Source organism: Entelurus aequoreus, linkage group LG09 (assembly GCF_033978785.1).
Source record: "Entelurus aequoreus isolate RoL-2023_Sb linkage group LG09, RoL_Eaeq_v1.1, whole genome shotgun sequence".
In the NCBI taxonomy this organism is placed as follows: domain Eukaryota; kingdom Metazoa; phylum Chordata; class Actinopteri; order Syngnathiformes; family Syngnathidae; genus Entelurus; species Entelurus aequoreus.
In genome coordinates this window covers 44,832,797-44,847,111 of record NC_084739.1, presented here as the reverse complement: position 1 = coordinate 44,847,111, position 14,315 = coordinate 44,832,797, and the positions used below count along the sequence as shown (strand labels likewise).

Here is a 14,315-nt window from a genome sequence, read left to right as displayed (position 1 = left end):
TTACATATAATGATCTCAGCGTCGGTGGTGGACAAAATGGAACACATTTTAGCGATATTACGGAGATGAAAGAAGGCTGTTTTAGTAACGCTCTTAATGAGTGACTCAAATGAGAGACTTGGGTGGAAGATAATAACGAGATTCTGTACCAAGTCGCTTTGTGTAATCGTTTTTTTGTCAAATGTTAAAGGCCTACTGAAATGAATTTTTTTTATTTAAACGGGGATAGCAGATCTATTCTATGTGTCATACTTGATCATTTCGCGATATTGCCATATTTTTGCTGAAAGGATTTAGTATAGAACAACGACGATAAAGATTGCAACTTTTGGTATCTGATTAAAAAAAAGGCTTGCCCCTACCGGAAGTAGCGTGACGTAGTCAGTTGAACATATACGCAAAGTTCCCTATTGTTTACAATGATGGCCGCATGAAGTGAGAGAGATTCGGACCGAGAAAGCGACAATTTCCCCATTAATTTGAGCGAGGATGAAAGATTTGTGGATGAGTAAAGTGCAAGTGAAGGACTAGTGGGGAGTTGAAGCTATTCAGATAGGGAAGATGCTGTGAGAGCCGGGGGTGACCTGATATTCAGCTGGGAATGACTACAACAGTAAATAAACACAAGACATATATATACTCTATTAGCCACAACACAACCAGGCTTATATTTAATATGCCACAAATTAATCCTGCATAAAAACACCTGCGTGTTTGTTATGCTAGCTCCTAGCTCCTCTGCTAGCTCCTAGCTCCATAGAACACGCCAATACAATTCAAACACCTGATCAACACACACAATCACTCAGCCCAAAAGACCGTTTACCTAACCCAAGGTTCATAAAGCTTATATATTTTTAAAAAGTTACGTACGTGACGCGCACATACGGTCAAGTTATCGAATGTTTAGCAGCCAAGGCTGCATACTCACGGTACCTGATATTCAGCTGGGAATGACTACAACAGTAAATAAACACAAGACATATATATACTCTATTAGCCACAACACAACCAGGCTTATATTTAATATGCCACAAATTAATCCTGCATAATAACACCTGCGTGTTTGTTATGCTAGCTCTTAGCTCCTCTGCTAGCTCCTAGCTCCATAGAACACGCCAATACAATTCAAACACCTGATCGACACACACAATCACTCAGCCCAAAAGACCCTTCACCTAACCCAAGGTTCATAAAGCTTATATATTTTTAAAAAGTTACGTACGTGACGCGCACGTACGGTACGGTACGTGTTATGCTAGCTCCTAGCTCCTCTGCTAGCTCCTAGCTCCATAGAACACGCCAATACAATTCAAACACATGATCAACACACACAATCACTCAGCCCAAAAGACCGTTCACCTAACCCAAGGTTCATAAAGCTTATATATTTTAAAAAAGTTACGTACATACGCAAAAAAAAGCCAAAGCTGCATACTCACAGTAGCACGTCTGCGTCTTTGTCATCCAAATCAAAGTAATCCTGGTAAGAGTCTGTGTTGTCCCAGTTCTCTACAGGCGTCTGTGTATCCAAATCAAAAGTCCTCCTGGTTAGAGTCTCTTTTATCCGAGTTCTTCCATCTTGACTGCATCTTTCGGGAATGTAAACAAAGAAGCGCTGGCTGTGTACTGTTGTGGCTGACTACGTTCGAAAAATACGTCCATTTCGCACCGACAACTTTCTTCTTTGCTTGCTCGGCTTCCTTCTCAATAATGCAATGAACATAATTGAAACAGATTCACGAACACAGATGTCCAGAATACTGTGGAATTATGAAATGAAAACAGAGCTTTTTCGTATCGGCTTCAATGTGGAAGGCATACCCGTGTTCGCCGGGCTACGTCACGCGCATACGTCATCCTCAGAGGCGTTTCGAACCGGAAGTTTAGCGGCAAATTTAAAATGTCACTTTATAAGTTAACCCGGCCGTATTGGCATGTGTTATAATGTTAAGATGTCATCATTGATATATAAACTATCAGACTGCGTGGTCGGTAGTAGTGGCTTTCAGTAGGCCTTTAAGGTGGTGTTATTAAATAGGTGCCGGTGTCGAACAGGAACGATAATCAGCATTTCCGTTTTCTTAGCGTTAAAATGCAAAACCTTGCTGTACATCCATTGTTTAATTTGATTTAGACATGCCTCCAGGTGACTACAATCTGGAATGTTGGTCAGCTTTAGGGGCATGTAAAGTTGGGTGTCATCAGCGTAACAGTGAAAGCTAACACAGTATTTGCGTATGATGTCATCTAGCGGCACCATGTAGATGCTGAAGAGTGCAGGGCCAAGAACCGAACCCTGTGGAACTCCGCATGTTACCTTAACATACTCTGATGTCACATTGTTATGGGAGACGCAACGCATCCTGTCAGTAAGATAGGAGTTAAACCAAGAAAAGGCTAAGCCTGACATACCAATACGTGTTTTGATACGTTCTAATAAAATGTTATGATCGACGGTATCGAAAGCAGCGGCAAGATCTAGTAGCAGCAACACAGATGACGCATTAGCCTCTATACTTAGCAATAGATCATTAGTCATTTTTGCGAGGGCTGTCTCCGTAGAGTGATTTGCCCTGAAACCAGACTGAAAGGGTTCACAGAGATTGTTAGACGCTAAGTGTTCTTAGCTGCTGTGCAACAATTTTTATAGGATTTTCGAGATAAGAGGAAGGTGGGACATCAGCCAGTAGTTTACCAGGAGGTCAGGATCAAGGTTCGGTCTTTTTGGCAGAGGATGAATAACCGCTTTTTTAAATGCCAGGGGAACAGTACCAGAGGAAAGTGATAGTTTAATAATATTTAACACTGAGGGTCCTAATATTACAAACAGCTCCTTGATAAGTTTCCCAGGAAGTGGGTCAAGTAAAGATGTGGTTTGTTTTTTCCCATTTACAAGTCACAGGAGTTCCTCCAATGTTATTTCTATAAAAAGTGAGAGATTATTTTGGAGGGCATTATCCGTCGTACATATATTCGTATCAGTGTTAATAGAACCCAGTTGGAGGTGGGACGCGTTATCTTTAATCTCCTTTTTAATGAGTTACATTTTCTTCGTAAAGAATTTCATAAAGTCATCAACCGAGTGGGTGGAGCTACTTGGGGGAGTCCTTTGTTGGGTTAGTGATGCTATTGTACTGAACAAATATTTAGGATCGATTTTATTGAGGTGGATGAGATTGGAGTAGTAATTAGATTTAGGTAAGGTAACACGCGTTTATAAGTTATTAAACTATCACTCCATGTTTGATGGAAAACCTCAAGTTTAGTCGCACGTCATTTGCGTTCTAGCTTTTTACATGATAGTTTAAGAGCTTTGGTTTCTTCTGTAAACCAAGGAGTACACCTTTTAGGGGCCATTTTTAGCTTTAGCAGTGCTATACTATCAATGGCGATGCGCAGGGCATCATTAAAGTTGTTAGTGAGGTTATCAAGAGAGCCCACATAATTTGGGAATGGTGCCATTACCATAGGCAGTAGGCCAGCAAGAGTCGTAACTGTGACAGCATTAATGTTGCGGCTGCTAAAGCATTGGTTATTAGTAGTTTGTTGACCATGAGTCAGATTCAAATTTTATAGTGATTTTGTAGTGATTGGACATGACTTTAGTGTACGGGTACATCATCCACTTCTTCTCAGCAGTGTCTCACACATTTTCTTTGTCCAATTATTGGAAAAACAAAGTTATGTTGAGTAGGACAAGATGTTTGTGTGGGATATTACAGGGTTCACTGTGGCATTTGCTGTACCAATCAGCAGTAGGGAGGCTCGCAGCATGGACGATGGTATCCTGAAGTAACACTCAAATAAGGCCATTATACACCTTTAGGCCCGAGAGGAGGGTTGGACATAGAGCATGGTGCATTGATGAGAACTGGGTGTTACATCCCGATTCTCTCAGGACCATCCAAACAAACGTGGATTCCTATTTTGGATGCTTCAGTCCGCAGACTGGAAGAAACTGCCACAGAGATGGCTAAGCAGCTTACTCTCCATCTTTATTCATAGTTTGGAACCACTCCCCTAAGTCAATAAACCTCCACTGTGGCAAATAAACTATATTATTTACATTTTATATTAGGCTAAACATGTTCCACATAGAGGGAGCGCAAACTGGCGCAGGCATGCTAATCGCCAAGCTAACCATTAAGCTGGATGCTAAACTAGCTTGAAACAACACAAAAATAAGTGCTTAGTAAAGTTTAATAAGTTCAAATGGAAGAGCGTTAGAGCATAAAGTAAGCAGTTGTTAACAGGAAATTAACAAATGAATAAGAGTTTTGCAAGAGGATCAGTGTTGCCAACTACTCAGTAAGGAAAGTAAGCTAATGGCTGTCATAGGAGTCGCTAGATGACGTCATCGCCTCATTGTCTTAATTTATTGCAATGGGTGCTATAGGAGAGAGGAATAACATCCTGGGAGAGATGAAAAAGTCGCCAAATTTTGGAAAGTCGCCAGATTTACCGACAAAGTGTTGGGCTGCTCTGTTGCTATTTTGCGACCATTGTGTGAATGTGAGTATGAATGTTGTCTGTCTATCTGTGTTGGTCCTGTGATGAGGTGACGACTTGTCCAGGGTGTACCCCGCCTTCCGCCGGAATGCAGCTGAGATAGGCTCCAGCACCCCCCGCGACCCCAAAAGGGACAAACGGTAGAAAATGGAAGGATGTATGAATGCCCGGCAAACATGGAGGGGAAGACTGGTCGGTCTGTAAACCCATTGTGTTCAGTCAGTATATCATAGATATTAGAGTGATTTGATCGATACTAATAATTTTTCTAAATCTTTTTTGTTGTCCTTTTTGTTATTGTTAACATACTCAGGGAACAATTCCCTTGACACAGGAAAACTGAGGATGAAAGCCAAAGGATTTAAATATCTAATAGAAAGTAGTTTTTGCGTTTGTTTAGGTATTGTGTACGTCTGACCTTTTTTTTTCCAAAACTGTATGTAATGATCAGAATCAGGAACTTGTTTAATTACAGTATTGATATTGTTACACCGTCAGTAGCACTCATCATGAATACATAAAAAATGTACAGTTAATACATGTGATTAGTATGGGACAATTTGACTCATTTGTATCAGAATCGGCTGCATAAAACCCTGAGCAGAACAGACTACAGAATCTCAAGCACAAACAAGATTTGTGTAAATCTTTGTTTATGAGCTTCTTAGAAATAAAGTAAAAATGTTGTGAATGTGTACTGCTGTGGAAAGAAACTTTATAACATTTGTATTCAAGTGTCTGCGGGTGGATAAATGAGAATCGTTTGAAACCGGAATAGAAACGAGGAGCGGGAATCTGAAACGGAATCATCCAAATTCAAATGATGCTCAACCCTAGTCGAGAGTGAGTTGCCTACCCTACAGTAGGCTATAGCTGACTTTGGGTAAAAGTATTGGCGGTTGCCATATAGAAAAAAAAAAAAACATTGACACTTACGTCCGCATATTTCAACAATTTGAGTTTTCAGCTATGAATGTTTTTGGAATGTGGGAGAGCATGCAAACGCCACAAAGCGATGTTGCAATGGAGTCGAACCTTCGATTTCGACTGTGAAGTTTACATGCTTAAAAAAATTTAAAAGTCCAGCCTTTTTAACATCAAGTATAACGTGTGTGCATGTGTGCGTGTGTGTGTGACTGTGTGTGTGTTTACTAATTTAGTGTGAAAGTAGCACAGCAGGTATCTGGAAAGAAAATTATGGAATTTTACATTTAGGCCACAAGTGCTGTGCTGCATTACAAGATGTTGCATAACAATTTAACAAAAGAAAAGGGATGCAGAGGAAGCTTTGATGTTATTAACTGCACAATCGCCCCACTAGCCACCCTCCCCCACTACCGACTATCCCTCAGGCATGGTTTCACGTTGTGCATGTGCTTGACAATTAAAAGAGTCTTAATAATTAAACCTATTGTTATCTCCGCTACGTAAAATACTCAAGTGAATGTAGGTGTTTTCTGTTCCAACTCACAATTCTGAGTTTTATTGGTTTTACTTATATCATAGACATATTATTACTCTATTGTTCAGATGTTATTTATAACAAATGTATTTATTATATTTCAATTACACCAAATGTTTTCATAATAAAAGCATCTTCTATAAAACCGATCATTTAATGCGATGTATCATAGTGTCCATATTATGGAAAATATTTCATTTCAAATTGAGGGAATTTGTTTTTAATGTTAGTGTTTGCAATGTATTTTTTGGTATTCAAGCCCATCCATCCATCCATTTTCTACCGCTTATTCCTTTCGGGGTACGGGGGGCGCTGGAGCCTATCTCCGCTACAATCGGGCGGAAGGCGGGGTACACCCTGGACAAGTCGCCACCTCATCGCAGGGCCAACACAGATAGACACACAACATTCACACTCACATTCACACACTAGGGCCAATTTAGTGTTGCCAATCAACCTATCCCCAAGTGCATGTCTTTGGAGGTGGGAGGAAGCCGGAGTACCGAGGGGGAACCCACGCAGTCACGGGGAGGACATGCCAAAACTTTTAATTCCACTTTCTGTCAGCATAAACATCATATGACTGAACAATTTTCCCAAATAGTGACCTTTTTGTATGTCTCTGATGGTCATGTCTGATTAGTCTGGAAATCAGACTAATTTAGAGCATGGAAACATACTGACTCAATTAGAAACACTGATCCCTTCTGCTATGTCTTCTTATTCTCCATTATGTGTGTTAAAAAGCGGCGATGCATACCGCCAGCTACTGTACAGAGTTGTCAAGACAAGCTACCTTCACTGACAGTCTCATTATAATGTCTTTATTAGTGGGGGCAAAGAGGTAGCGGAAAATCTATTGGAGCGGTCCGAATTTATTTAGATGGTGGCTGCCACAACTAAATGAATCTGTGCTAAACATTGTGTTGTATTTAAGAAAACTAAAGAACATGTGGGAGAAAGCAACACATTTGATTCAAAGATTGTCTTTCACTCTCTGTCTTATTTGATATGTACGACCCTTTTTTGTTCTCAGTTTCTCTCGCTTACTCATTTCCACTCTGTAAAGATCCTCTCTTGCCCACTCCCACCATTGGTCCCACTGCCAGTCTGTATTGCAGATTAACCATGACCCTTGTGACCTTTGACTTGTATCATGACGGTACAAGATTTAGGGGTATTCCAAATTCAAGACTTGTACCCACTCAACACATCCTCCAACACACAAATACAAGATGTCTCCATAGTGACCATATATTTTTTTGCTGATATCTCTTTGACATAAGCACTGGCTATCTTGTGACCGCATAAGGCTAGTGCCTTTGCCCCATTGTGCAATTTAATGTGCTTGCGTGGGTGCGTGTGCGTGTCCGTGTGTGTGCTAAGAAGTGTCGTCGTGTCGCAGCGTCTCTTCCATATTTGGCCTGTGCTAGAGCCAATCCCTAGAGGTGAAATGTTGAAACAAAGCCAGCTGGCAGTGTCCCAGTCTGTGACTTTCACAGGGCAGATGTGGTCAGTGTGTGTGTGTGTGTGTGTGTGTGTGTGTGTGTGTGTGTGTGTGTGTGTGTGTGTGTGTGTGTGTGTGTGTGTGTGTGTGTGTGTGTGTGTGTGTGTGTGTGTGTGTGTGTGTGTGTGTGTGTGTGTGTGTGTGTGTGTGTGTGTGTGTGTGTGTGTGTTTTGTGGATTAAGTCTCATGTTGTTGTGGGCACTAATAAACCATGAGAGCTGCTGCTGCTCACAGTCCCTTTCATATTTTGGATTAGATTGGAGACACACTAATGGATGTGTGTGCTGAATTGTTGCATCCTTGCTTTGTGAGGGGAGCTAAGTGGGATAGTGTGTGGGACATCATCCCTTATTTATGGCTTGCATCAGCCTGCTAGAATACAACCCACTGTGGCTAGTTTTCTTCATGGCTCAGGCTCCCTCATGTATTTTCACACTGTATTTGCCGTGGACACTTTATGTGCCAGTGGCCCATTTATTTTGCTCTGCCTGTAGGGGAATTCTGATTATATTCTTGGTTGAGATTTGTGGGCAATTATTCTGCAAAAGTACATACTGTACTCGCCTTAAATATCCTCCAGATATTTTCACCTCTGAGTTATTAGGGCTAGGAAAAAAAGATGCTCTGTTCCTACTGTGGCTTTCATGATAAAGCAAGCAGGATTTGAATAAAGTGGGAGCTTAGGCTCATTTTATTTTCTGTTTTTAGATGTCAACCATAAAAGGTTTGGTTTGCCACTTGACTAGAAAGATTGATTGAATTGGGTCATGTTTCAAACATAATTAACTTTGTATATTGTATGTTTGGATATAAAATACTCTATGTAATTTAATGTATATTTTAATCCTTTTTATAGCAAGAGCTTTTGTCGGGTTCAAGTCAGTGAATTTTTGACAGCAAAATAATTATTGGTGCTGTTTTTTTGTGTTATCTGCCAGATTTTGTAGGATTTTGTTTTACGCTCTGACCAGATATTTAGTGTCAGAACTAGAAATTAGTGTTGCGGTTCGGTATGGTTTAATACCTAATGCCGTCAGTGTTTACTGTGATATTTTTGTGATACAAATAAGAGATATTGTCCTGTCTTTTCAACTTGTAAATGATTGAAATTACTGATTTGTGGGTTTGTGTTGGGCTCAAAGATTTTATTTTGCATCCTCTTCTACTGATGTTTTTCTCATGTTGCTCTAGTAAATGCTGAAAAAGCACAAGGAAACACAGCCTAATGCAATGTTTCTTATTGTTATTCCTATTGTTGGGCCGTGAGCACCCCCGAGGGGGCCGCCAAAAAAGATCTGTTTTTCGACTGTGGTCCATATGGGCCGCAGCGTACTTAGTTGTAATACACTTTTCAACCACTTGTGACAGTAATGACAATCTCAAACCAGAGTCGTGTTTAAGAGAGTATGGCCATCTCGGTTACAGGCGATCTCCTCAATGATTGGTCAAAAGGCAGTCATGTGACAACAGGGCGCCATGACTGCTACTAACTTTGAGCTGATGTTATGTGTTTGACCGCAATTCCTCGTTAGTTTATTGATGTGTACAAATGCCCTGTTATGCAGCATGGGGCTGCTCCACCCGCGACAAATGGGGAAAGCTTTTACATCGCTTTCTCCAGAACCCGGAAAAAAGACAAGTATGAGAAGTGAAGGTTCACTGTTAACACTGGAGAGCCACCGATTACAGCGTCTTGTGCCAGGTAAACACACGACATAACGTATGCGTTTTTGTTAAGTAGAGTATACACAGAAGATAATGCAAATAATAACATAAGAAATTAATACATTTAAAACATGGTTTAACAGACTATCTTTGAATCTGTGTAAAACTAAAATAATGCAATTCGGTAACAGCAGAAGAGAAAGCCAAACACAAAAAGTTACAATTTCTCTGTGATTGTTGGTCCAAAGCTAATAAAGATTTTCTCACAATGAGGGCGATAAGTTTTTTTTTTTGGGGGGTCGTTCTATTTTTTTTATGTATATAGCGCCGTTGGGTGCGTGTTAGCGTGCCTGCTGGTCAAGAAACACTGCAGGAATGTAGCAGCAGAGTGCGTAAAATACGCCGCAAAATTATCCATCCATCCATTTTCTACCGCTTGTCCCTTTTGGGGTCGCGGTGGGTGCTGGAGCCTATCTCAACTGCATTTGGGCGGAAGGCGGGGTACACTCTGGACAAGTTGCCACCTCATCGCAGGGCCAACACAGATAGACAGACAACATTCACACTCACATTCACACACTAGGGCCAATTTAGTGTTGCCAATCAGCCTATCCCCAGCTGCATGTGTGGGAGGAAGCCGCAGTACCCGGTTTCACAAAATAAAAGCATGTTTTATTTTAAGTTTATGAGCTGGAGTTCGACGTATTATCTTGGTTTATTTCGTCAGAAAAAACTAAAGTAAAAACGACAGCAATTTCATGTATCCGGGCATAGCCGCAAATGTCCTTGGTAGCAGTCATAGTGCCTGTGGTTTGGTTGGCCATACTCTATTTATACACCACTCTGTCTCAAACAAACAAAACAATTCTGTATCTAAAGTCATAAGAGAAGTTTCTTAATCGCAAAAATCATGACTAAAGTGGTAAAGCTGTATTTTCAGTTTATTTAAGAAACATATTATTATTTATTATTCATTTATTATAATTTATTTATTTTACCACTGCTTAATTGTATGTCTTTTTCAACAGTTTGTTGAGTCCCTTCTTTTGTAGTATATTTGATTAGTATTTTTTTTTGTAATCAGCCTGACCTACGCCTTGATAATAATCTTTGTGATTAACACAATGGTTTCATATCATTTGGCAAGGTTTATCCTGTTAAACTGTAAGTAGGATAGATACAATTATTGAATACGACTAAAATTAAGAGTAATATTACTAATCCAGTGTTAATGTTTGATAGAGTAATATTGCTAATTCAGTGTAAACATTTGATTAGTTAAGCCCCAAGCTTTAAAAGGTCAGAACCCCTGAGCTAGTGTGTCTATTCAAGAGCAGGGAAATCAATGGAATGAAAATGGCGAAGGAAAGGTGGCGTTCAAAGTACAATTAATTGTCTACCGATCATTCAAAAAGTAATTACTATTTTGAGAAATGACTACCAGATTTATTTTCAGGAGCAAAGAGAACTTGTTAGTGGAATTCCGATCATGTGAACACTATATTGTCCCTTAAGGTGTTAGCTGTGTTGCAACAAGATAGCTTTGCAGTTACTGTAGCTTCTGTTTGCAGCTTGGTCTGAATGGTGGGGGTGCATGCGCTTGACAATGCACACTAAGGCGTAGTAGACAAGCACAGATTCTCAATGTCAGAAGTTGATCAAATAGATATAAAATTACACATCGATACCAAACCAAGACCACTGTATCGAACAGTTCAATACAGATAACATTTATCCCTGCACCCCAACTAAAAATGCAAACATTTTGCTTTCTACATGTATTAAGTGGTACTTCAACATAAGAGTGCCACAATTTAGGAGTATTTGGAGACAAAAGCTGTCTCTCCGCTAATTATGTTTAAGTTGCAAATACAAATTTGAGTTACAAGCATTCCCGTCATTAGTTGGTGTAATAAATGTCACAGTGAACCTCGGAAGATCCGACCGAAACATCTGGTCTGACTCACTAGCATTAGTTTAGAGGCTGGAGAGCGATGTAACTTTGTTTTTCAAGCAATGGGACGAAGACAGTGACAGTGAAAGGACAGCACTAATAAGAAGAAGCGGATAATATCCATTGAATTGAATAAAGAAATCATCAACAACTTTACTAAGCGTGTCCCCAATGTGGCGAAGCAATTCCAGCATATCACTCCCAGTCTGCACCATACAGAAGCAGAATAAGTCCAAACGCCAGCCAAGAACGTTAAAATAATATCTAAACAGTGGGAAATGTATCCATTAGAATATGGAAAAACTGCTGATGGTGTGTTTGGCGAAGGGGACACACTGTACTCTCCAAGGTATTACATTACTTCATAAAGCTATTGTAGTTTTTAGTAGTACATTCTATTGTATTGTTTTGTTTTTAAAGGCACAATACATGCTAAAACTGTGTTGTTGTTTTTTGGTGTTTTAAATTATTTTCAATTGTGGCGACTTGTCCAGGGTGTACCCCGCCTTCTGCCCAAGATAGGCTCCAGCACCCCCCGCTAAATGGATGGATGGATGAATATTTTAGGAGGACGACGTTAATTTGAGAAACAAGTGTTTTGAGTAGCTCCATCACAGAACTAATTAAGCTCATAAGTTGAGGTACTCCTGTTATTGAAATTGACATTGCAGGTTTAATACTACTTTCTTCATTTTTTCAAGATGCTACACCCCCTGAAGTTCTCCAACACTCCAGAGGAAGAGTACCCTGACTCTCGCCAGATCCTTGTAGTTCGCTGAGCTCCACACATGGATCTGGGACTTCTATTTCAGAAGGCGGGGCCTTGTAAAAAAATTATTGTATGTGATTATTTAAACCACTTGTCCGTTATCTTGAATGACGTGCTACTTCAACCACTCACATCAAAATCAACCCGTGACGCTGATGAGAGTGACGCTGGGAAATCCAAAATAGAATAGCCGACATATTGGATAACAACATATTGGATAACATGCAAAAAGTTCTCTGTTCATCTTTTAAAGAATTAATATTCTATAGATTCGACAAAACAGTTGCAATAGCAGAATCAATGTCAGCACACGTCTCCTCGCTGCGTGCCGCTATTGTTGTTTGAATCAAACAGTCGCTTCGGCGCTACGTCACATCTATGAAATCCCGCCCGGCGATCCTGATTGGTTCATTATTTTTTGCTATTTTGAAGGAGTTTGCATTGCCCTCGAGCCCAGATCCTTGTGTGGAGCTCAGCGAACTACAAGGATCTGGCGAGAGTCAGGTTAGAAGAGCTGTAGATACATAAAACCACTTCATCCATCCATCCATCTTCTTCCGCTTATCCGAGGTCGGGTCGCGGGGCCAGCAGCCTAAGCAGGGAAGCACAGACTTCCCCGCTCCCCAGCCAATTCGTCCAGATCTTCCCGAGGATCCCGAGGCCTTCCCAGGCCAGCCGGGAGACATAGCCTTCCCAACGTGTCCTGGGTCTTCCCCGTGGCCTCTTACCGGTCGGACGTGCCCTAAACACCTCCCTAAAGAGGCGTTCGGGTGGCGTCCTGACCAGATGCCCGAACCACCTCATCTGGCTCTTCTCGATGTGGCGGAGTAGCGGCTTTACTTTGAGCTCCTCCCGGATGGCAGAGCTTCTCACCCTATTTCTAAGGGAGAGCCCCGCCACCCGGCGGAGGAAACTCATTTCGGTCGCTTGTACCCGTGATCTTGTTCTTTCGGTCATAACCCAAAGCTCATGACCATAGGTGAGGATGGGAACGTAGATCAACCGGTAAATTGAGAGCTTTGCCTTCCGGCTCAGTTCCTTCTTCACCACAACGTATCGATACAGCGTCCGCATTACTGAATACGCCGCACCGATCCGCCTGTCGATCTCACGATCCACTCTTCCCTCACTCAAGACTCTGAGGTACTTGAACTCCTCCACTTGGGGCAGGGTCTCCTCCCCAACCCGGAGATGGCACTCCACCCTTTTCCGGGCGAGAACCATGGACTCGGACTTAGAGGTGCTGATTCTCATCCCAGTCGATTCACACTCGGCTGCGAACCGATCCAGTGAGAGCTGAAGATCCTGGCCAGATGAAGCCATCAGGACCACATCATCTGCAAAAAGCAGAGACCTAATCCTGGAGCCACCAAACCGGATCCCCTCAACGCTCTGACTGCGCCTAGACATTCTGTCCATAAAAGTTATGAACAGAATCGGTAACAAAGGGTAGCCTTGGCGGAGTCCAACCCTCACTGGAAACGTGTCCGACTTACTGCTGGCGGGAGCGGACCGCGGGAGCGGACCGCCACAATCAGACTGTCCGATACCCCATACTCTCTGAGCACCCTCCACAGGACTTCCCGAGGGACACGGGTTGGGCAAACTCCCATGCACCCTCAAGGACCCTGCCGAGAGTACAAAACTGGTCCACAGTTCCATGACCAGGACGAAAACCGCACTGTTCCTCCTGAATTCGAGGTTCGACTATCCAGCGTAGCCTCCTCTCCAGTACACGTGAATAAACCTTACCGGGAAGGCTGAGGAGTGTGATCCCACGATAGTTGGAACACACCCTCCGGTTCCCCTTCTTAAAGAGAGGAACCACCACCCCGGTCTGCCAATCCAGAGGTACCGCCCCCGATGTCCACGCGGTGCTGCAGAGTCTTGTCAACCAAGACAGCCCCACAGCATCCAGAGCCTTAAGGAACTCCGGGTGGATCTCATCCTTCCCCGGGGCCCTGCCACCGTGGAGCTTTTTAACTACCTCAGCAACCTCAGCCCCAGAAATAGGAGAGCCCACCACAGATTCCCCAGGAACTGCTTCCTCATAGGAAGACGTGTTGGTGGGATTAAGGAGGTCTTCGAAGTATTTTCTCCACCGATCCACAACATCCACAGTCGAGGTCAGCAGAACACCAACCTCACCATACACGGTGTTGACAGTGCACTGCTTCCCCTTCCTGAGGCGGCGGATGGTGGTCCAGAATCGCTTCAAAGCTGTCCGGAAGTCGTTTTTCATTGCTTCTCCGAACTCCTCCCATGTCCGAGTTTTTGCCTCCGCGATCGCTGAAGCCGCACACCGCTTGGCCCGTCGGTACCTGTCTGCTGCCTCCGGAGTCATATGAGTCAAAAGAACCCGATAGGACTCTTTCTTCAGCTTGACGGCATCCTTCACCGCTGGTGTCCACCAGCGGGTTCTAGGATTACCGCCACGACAGGCACC

General features: G+C 42.4%; 1 protein-coding gene across 3 annotated transcripts in view; it reads left to right on the top strand.

The window, feature by feature from the left end:
• ttc7a (tetratricopeptide repeat domain 7A) overlaps positions 1 to 14,315 on the top strand; it is a 131,534-nt gene that overhangs the window by 96,652 nt on the left and 20,567 nt on the right. The gene's annotated exons all lie outside the window — the stretch shown is intronic.